Source organism: Lagenorhynchus albirostris, chromosome 12, assembly GCF_949774975.1.
Source record: "Lagenorhynchus albirostris chromosome 12, mLagAlb1.1, whole genome shotgun sequence".
In the NCBI taxonomy this organism is placed as follows: Eukaryota; Metazoa; Chordata; class Mammalia; order Artiodactyla; family Delphinidae; genus Lagenorhynchus; species Lagenorhynchus albirostris.
Window position 1 is genome coordinate 8136186 of NC_083106.1, and position 8438 is coordinate 8144623.

The following is an 8438-nucleotide window of genomic DNA, read 5'->3' on the forward strand; positions in this document are numbered from 1 at the left end:
GGCTGGAGGTTTAGGTCTTCTGCGTGGTGTTTTCTAAGACTGAATAAGTAGCACTGCAGGAATGGGTGGTGGATGATTGTGGACTTTCTTGCTTCGGAGTGTTTGATGGACTGTGATTGTCCTGTTTAGACCATGGAGCCAGACCACACACTTTAGGTGGGAAGGGACTTTGCCCTGGAAGAGAATGGGTGTTCCCAACCCAGTCATCAGAGGAAAGGTGAATTCTGGGGTGGGACATCTGGGGAAAGACGGCTGTAAGCGAAGGAGAGTTGCGGCAGTTCTGCTGGTGGGTGGCATCCAGGGCCTGCTGCATGGCTGTGGGCTGGGATCCAGGTGGGGGCTGTCTGGTAGGGCACCCCGGGGTTCACGCTGGGGCCTGTGTCTGGACCCTGAGGGCACACCCTCCAGGAGCAGCTGTGGGCTGAGCTGCGGGCTGAGCTGCACACTCTCTGAGCTGTGCTTTCCTAATCCCAAGGGCTCTTGGTAAAGTGTCACCGTGAACAGACTCCTGTTTCACTCTTGATGTGGGGAGCATGAGCGTCAGTGTGGTGGTCTCCCTATAGGGCCACCAGCGACCAAGGCAGCAGTGGGAGCCAGGGGTTAAGCCAGGGGATCTTAGCAACTCATTCTGGCGGTGGGGTGTGGGAGGCAGCTTCAAAAATGGCCCACGATGACCCTGGCATTTACACTCTTATGCAATCCATCCCCTTGACTGACTTGCTTCTAACCAAGAGAAGAGAACAAAGGTGACAGGGAGTCTCCTCTCTGATCAGGTTATATAAGGTTGTGACTCTGTCTTGCTAGCAGACTCTATTGCATTCTTGACTTGCCCTCAGGAAGCCATGTTGGAGAGGCCCATGTGGCAGGAACTGAGGTGGCCTCTGGCCACCAGTCAGCAGGGCACTGAACCCTGCCAGCAACCACTTGACCTTGAGTATGAACCTTTCCCCAGTGGAGCCTTCAGATGAGACCCCAGCCCTGGCTGACAATTTGATTGCCTCCTGTGGGAGACCCTGAGGTAGAGGACCCAATTAAACCATGCTTAAATTCCTGACTCACAGAACCTGTGAAATAATAAATGTGTGTGTTTTTAAACTGCTAGTTTGTGATTATTTGTTATGCAAGAACAGATAAACCGATACAGGTAGTGCCCCCAAAATATCTGGGGAGATGTAATTGGGAGATGCTACTACTGGCAGTTAGAGCACCAGGGAATTACTACAGTGAAAATATGCTATTAAAAGGAAGAACAATTTATTTTATAGTCACAGCTTGATGAGGTTAGAAGAGACTGGTTATTGGAGAAGTTGCCTGTGAAGTATTTATCTGCTAAAACTACGCTTCTCACCCTTTGCTCAGAACCCATCTCTACCCTCATTGTCATTCCATTACCTGGACCCTGCCTCCCTGCCTTCCTTGTTGGGTCAGTGCCTCAGCTGGACCATGGGCCTGTCTTTGATTTTAGTTTATCCGAATGTAGTTGACTTCCACTGGCTCTTTACATTCCATCAGGTGACCAAGGGCTGCTCCCCACCCCCTACAACCACCCCGTGCTCAGTTCTGGGTTTGGGGACATCATATCCCAAGTGGAACCAGAACTTCAGAGCCCTCATATGGCTACAAGGGAGATTAGACATGGTGTGCAGCTGTTCAAGAAAGGCTTATAGCAATTAATGTGTAATCAGTTCAAAATGAGTTAGTCACGGGAGCAAAGAACAAGATTTAAGGGAATATCATACAACTGTTAAATCTGAAGTCTTTGGAGGATAGCCATGCCCCACACAGGATCACTGTTTCCAAAGGAATTCAGGGTAGAACATGGGACAAAATCCAGGCCAACCCATGCTGGCAACGTCACTTTGGCCTGTGGTCCTTTTACCAGATGTGATCTTTTGGTATCTGTTCTTGACTGTTGGCAATTCCAGATGAGAGTCTGGAGAAAGCTCAGGGGAAGTTTGTCATCCAGGAAGTTGCTACCTCCTGTCACTCCATACTTCTCAGCTTTACTCTGTCTCATGAAGACCGAGACCTAATTTCTCAATACGTTTCACTTGGTTGGAATCCAGCTGAAGTGGAGAATTTGGATATTTCAAAGTTTGAAGTTGGAATTATATCATCTTAATTCTTTATCAGCCTTTTTAGCTTAACTTCTCAGATATGGTACCTGATGGACACTCCCTTCGAAGTTGCCTTCTTGATGTTGCAAGTTCTGACATAGCTGCAAGGTTTGATGAAACACCGAAACACCTTTCAGCAATGAACAAAGTGCTGTGTTTAGGAAATTGCCCACATTTTTTGTGTCGTCAAAACTATTTTTCCTACTTAATTTGCTTTATATCCAAGTGTTTGGATTAAGTTTATTTTAAATAGAAACTGTTTGGAAGGCTTTCTTTACTACACCAGTCATTTGTACCTCCTCATTCTGAAGAACCATAAAAATACATCACCACCTAGAACTGAAGAAAGACGAAAGGGCGCGCGTGTGTGACCACGTTCTCAGGCTTGGCCATTACACAGAGGTTCCTAGACAAAGCTTAAATCAGACAATGAGGCCTGCAGCATGCATAATCTCCTGCAAGTTTTTGCATATCGTGTTTTTGGTCTTGGGAAGCTGGTTGGTTTCTAGACAAGGAGGGAAGTGAGCTGGGTGAACCTAGGGGTTAACAAAACTGGGTACTACAGGGCGCTGGTGATGTCATAGCTCCAGACTTAGTGTTGGGCCAGGTAATTCCCAACCCTTCTATCCTGATAAACTTAGTTGCCAAACCGTGTCCTCATCCCACCATTGGAACGGGTGAGTCAGCGAAATTCTGTGGAGTGGGGTCTAGAGTGGGGGTGTGCTCATCTGGGGCAACATGAAAGTTCAGACAAAGGGAAAAAGCAAAACCGGACTGTGTGTGCTCAACTTCCTTTCCTTGCAGTGGGTGTCCAGGGATCTGGCCTTGGCCTGGGTTCTGGGAGCTAGCCAAGCATGGAGGAGGGACGTGGCTGCCGACCCAGAGCCCAACATCAACGTTCAAACTCAAACAGGCAGAGAAAGAAGAATAGGAAGGGCCTGGGAACAAAGGTTGCAGCGTGAGCACCATGAGCGAGGCCAAGGGCGCAGAGAAGGAGCAGAGGGCAGAGACGGGGAGATGCTGCGAGGTGCAGGGACCTCTGTGGGGCCCTGTGATCTTGTTTCTGGGTGGAGAGGGAGCAGGAAGGCAGACTGAGCACAGCAAAACCCGGGCTTCCAAGCCAGGAATGGAGCCTGAAGGGTTGCCAAGATGGAAGAGAGGCCAGAAGCTGATGTCAGAGCCACAGTCTAGAGTTAGCAAGACAAGACCAAGTTCAAATGAGGACCAGTAGCAAGTGAGATGGGCTGGGTAGAGGGAAAGCTTTGGTCTTGACAGGAAGCCCGTTTCAGTTTCTGTCTGGATGAGCAAATCAAACAGCACCTGATGTATGGGTGGGTCAGGTATGTATTGACAGGGTCTGGGCTGGAAGGGGTACTTTGTGCTTAACATGGTTGCTCCTTGCACAACCAGCGATGGAAAAGAGCATCAATGGCTCAGGACAATTTCATCCTCGTGGTGAGTAAAAGAAACACAAACCATAAGACCCTGAGACCCTGAGTCTGTTGCTTCCCATTCATTCATGGGGAACAGCACCTACCTATGAGAATGAGCCAGCTTTGAGGGCTACAAGGCAGAGGCTGGATTTCATTATCTGGCCTGGAGCTCCAGGGGCCAGGCTGAGGTCTTGCAAGGGAGGGGAGGCAGGTTCTGAATTAGGACATTCAGTGGACATGTTCTGGAAGCCTGTTTGGTGCTTGTCATCCAGGCTGAACCCTGGGGGTGCTATTGCTGCTGGAAGAAAAACTGCTGAGGAGGGAGAATGCCTACAGGCTAGAGGATTCATTTTTCTTTGCTGAATTTTAGCCATTTTCAGATTTTCCTCTTCAGTTATCTTGTCATTAGGATTTTTTTCTACCTTATTTTTTCCCTCCTCTGCCACTAGAGGATTCATTTTTCTTTGCTGAATTTTAGCCATTTTCAGATTTCCCTGCTTCAGTTATTTTGTCGTTAGGATTTTTTTTTTTAACCTCATTTTTTTCCTCCTCTGCCACTAGAGGATTCATTTTTCTTTGCTGAATTTTAGCCATTTTCAGATTTTCCTCTTCAGTTATTTTGTCATTAGGATTTTTTTTTCACCTTATTTTTTTCCTCCTCCACCGCTAGAGGATTCATTTTTGCTGAATTTTAGCCATTTTCAGATTTTCCTCTTCAGTTATTTTGTCATTAGGATTTTTTTTTACCTCATTTTTTTCCTCCTCTGTCAGCAGGAAAATGTGTGTCTCACATTTCTCTTGAATGTCATCTCCACTTTCACCCAAGGGCAGGGGTGGATCTGGTTTTGTGGGGCCTGAAGCTTACACAATTTGGGAGTCGTCCTCTTTAAGAAAAAGAATATAAAAATTTTAACATGAAATTAGGTACCTAGTGAAAATATTAATTTGGCATGAGAAGATAAGCTGCAGTATGTTACCAATTTTAAAAAGCTGTCAAATAAAAAACATCGCTCGACCTAGAAAAATATCATACTATTTTTATTAATTAGCTGCCTGACTGTAATACCCTTTTCCTACTTTTTTGGCTGCATAGTCTTTTTGTTTTGGAGGTCACTCATTCGGTAGACACATTGAACGCTTACTGTGTGCCAGGCCTTGCTCTAGGCTCTGAGGACATATCCGTGAACAAAACAGCTTCTCTGTATCATTGCGATTTTAGTATATGTGCTGCCGAAGCGAGCACTGGGCTGCATAGTCTGATCACCTCTTCATACAGCAACAATTTTATACTATTTTTTGTAGAGAAAATGAAAAGCTACTTCAATCATCTTTTGAGCTTGGTTGTTTTACCATCTGATAGTTTAGAAAAGTTTCCTTTAGCTTCTCAACTCATTTTTGATGATGTTGTGTAAAGTTTTGGGATCATTATCAAACTTGGGAAAATCTCTATCAATCTTCCTTTCCCTAGGGGCTGTTATGGACACACTCAACTTTTTGGATTCCTGCTGCAAGTTCATGCCCTCTGAACACAGGAGTTCTTTTTTTTTTTCTCTCCTTACTTTTATTTTATTTTTTTAACATCTTTATTGGAGTATAATTGCTTTACAATGTTGTGTTAGTTGCTGCTGTATAACACAGTGAATCAGTTATGTGTATACATATATCCCCATATTCCACCCCTCTAGGTGGTCACAAAGCACTGAGCTGATCTCCCTGTGCTATGCAGCTGCTTCCCACTAGCTATCTGTTTTACTTTGGTAGTGTATATATGTCCATGCTACTCTCTCCCTTCGTCCCAGCTTACCCTTCCGCCTCCCTGTATCCTCAAGTCCATTCTCTACGTCTGCATCTTTATTCCTGAACACAGGAGTTCTGATCGATTCTATTCTGCACTGTTCCCAACAAAGAAAAACAAAGCTGCACAACGTGTTTATAATTCCACACACTGCATTATGCCGTATAATTCTGGTAAGAGAGAATTTTAATTCTGAATAGGCCTCAGGGAGAACTAAATCCTCTGCTCCCAATTCTCGTTCCTGATGCTGGAGGAACTTCTATGGGGTAACTTCTGATTCTATGCACTGGAGCTCACATTCATGTTGCAATAATTCCTGAGTCTTTGTACATCTGTGTCTGACCTGGGGGACTCAGCAGCGGGGAGGCAGGAGAATTCCTGGAAGCTGCTCCTACATCAGCTGGCAATGATGTAATTGTGCGTGGAAACGGCTGTGAGATATATCTATATACGTGTGTGTGTGTGAGAGAGAAACGATACAAATGTATGTATCGCACGAAGCTCAACTCAGCTTCTCTTTAGACAGATCACCCGCAGGCCGCTGACTTTCCAGTTCCACCTGATATGGGGGGAGGTATGACAAAGGGGGAAGCTGAAGGGCAGAGAGACAACGGTCTTGGCCGCGAGCAGCCAAAATGTCCTACTTGCGTGCACTTTACCAAAAACACGTGATCTTGTGACCGTGTTGCTGAGGTCCACGCAAGGTTTTCTTTTTGTTTGTTTGCGGTACGCAAGCCTCTCACCGTTGTGGCCTCCCCCGTTGCGGAGCACAGGCTCCGTACGCGCAGGCTCAGCGGCCATGGCTCACGGGCCCAGCCGCTCTGCGGCACGTGGGATCTTCTTGGACCGGGGCACGAACCCGTGTCCCCTGCATCGGCAGGCGGACTCTCAACCACTGCGCCAGCAGGGAAGCCCACCACGCAAGGTTTTGGAAGGAACTTAGTAAATGCAGAGCACAAGTTCTATGTGCTGGTAACTGGAACAACACGTCTTTTCTCAATTGTACTCAGGAGTCCCGTTTTCAAGTCCCTAGATTACCTTTTCATTCCTAGAGAGAGCCGTTTTTAATTCCTTGTCTTTTTTTGCCCATTTTCTTATTTTTCTCCAGGTTTTCCTGGTAGGTACTTTGGCTGGCTTCCCACATGGTGATGTAAAGTACTTAGGATTTTTGATTTATGTTTATTGTTGTTACTTGAAAACTGCAAAATTTTCAAATTCAAAAGTTGATTGTGTTAGTGCAGTACTGAAACTCAGGGAGCAAGCGGCTTACGTTCGGGCCACGTGGCCAGTGTCTCTGCTTGGGCATCAGCTCCTCCTCTCAAGGATTCAGGACAGTGAGTGACGTGTGGGCTCAGAAAAGTAAGGTTAACACTTAAGTGGTTACATTGTAAATCACTAGATTGAAAAAAAAAAAAGTCTGAAGTATTTAAACCTCCAGGAGTTCTGAAATGTTGTAGTGTATATGTTACAAAATACGATGTTGGCAAGGGTATGGTTGTGTAAGTCCATGCGTTCTCACCGGGATCCGATGACTCAGGGTGCAGGGGGTGCAGAACACTCCGATCTGCGTGGCCTCCTGAGCAACCTGTGTTCACTGCCAGCCACGCACAGCCTGGGGGCACCTGGCCGCTCACAGACCAGGACACAAAGTCACTTCCTCCACAGATGCACCTGCAGCCAGGTCCTGAGGAGCGTGGAAGCTGCCTCAGGTCCTGTGGCTCCAGGTAAAACTCATTTAAAAATTAAGTTCCGGGCTTCCCTGGTGGCGCAGTGGCTGAGAGTCCGCCTGCCGATGCAGGGGACATGGGTTCGTGCCCCGATCCGGGAGGATCCCACATGCCGCGGAGCAGCTGGGCCCGTGAGCCATGGCCGCTGAGCCTGCGCGTCCGGAGCCTGCGCCCCGCAACGGGAGAGGCCACAACAGTGAGAGGCCCGCGTACCGCAAAAAAAAAAAAAAAAAAAGAAAAGAAAAATTAAGTTCCAGTATTTCAGTTTCAACTTTTCAAAAAACATGTTAAAAACTATTCAGCTTTATTAATTAACACATATTAAGTTCACACATAGTCTAAATAAATCCTTTCCCAATGCACTGTATGGTCCTATAGCTCAAAATACAGATTGCAAGAACTCAGAGGCATTCTTGATATTCTGATATAAATGATCTGAGAATTGTGATTCTTACCGTTTACAAAATAGAGGTTAATTATTTAGTAAACATGGATGTATAATAATTTTATGACCTTTTAGGGAAGGGTTACCTATACTTTTCTATACCTAAGGAGGTAAAAGACCTGTACTCCAAAAACTATAAGACCCTGATGAAAGAAATTGAAGATGACACAAAGAGATGGAAGGATACACCGTGTTCCTGGATTGGTACAATCAATATTGTTAAAATGACTGTACTTTGCAAGACAATCTACAGATACAATGTAATCTCTATCAAATTTCCAATGGCGGGCTTCCCTGGTGGCGCAGTGGTTGAGAGTCCGCCTGCCGATGCAGGGGACGCGGGTTCGTGCCCCGGTCCGGGAGGATCCCACACGCCGCGGAGCGGCTGGGCCCGTGAGCCATGGCCGCTGAGCCTGCGCGTCCGGAGCCTGTGCTCCGCAACAGGAGAGGCCACAACTGTGAGAGGCCCGCATACCGCAAAAAAAAAAAAAAAAAAAAAAATTTTCCAATGGCGTTTTCCACAGAACTAGAACAAAAAATTTTTAAATGTGTATGGAAACACATTTCTTTCTTGAGAAAGAAGAATGGAGCTGGAGGAATCACACTTTCTGACTTTTTAAAATATTTTCAACACTAACAGAAAAAGAACCTTCAGGAACTCCTTTTGTTCCAAGAAATGGATGTTCTGCAGTGTTTGTTCAAATGAGAAGGGTCTTGGGAGGTAAAGTAGCTGGTTCCCCATTTCCCTTCAGGGCAGGACCACAACTCAGACCCCGGAAAAAAGATTTCCCATTGAAGAACCTCCCAGCAAGAAGATTCCAGAACGCATTCATTCGTTTAGTCATTTAACAATCATCTACTTAGCATATTTGGTGCCACAGATGAGATGCTGGGGATGGGAAGATATGGGAACCGGCCTGG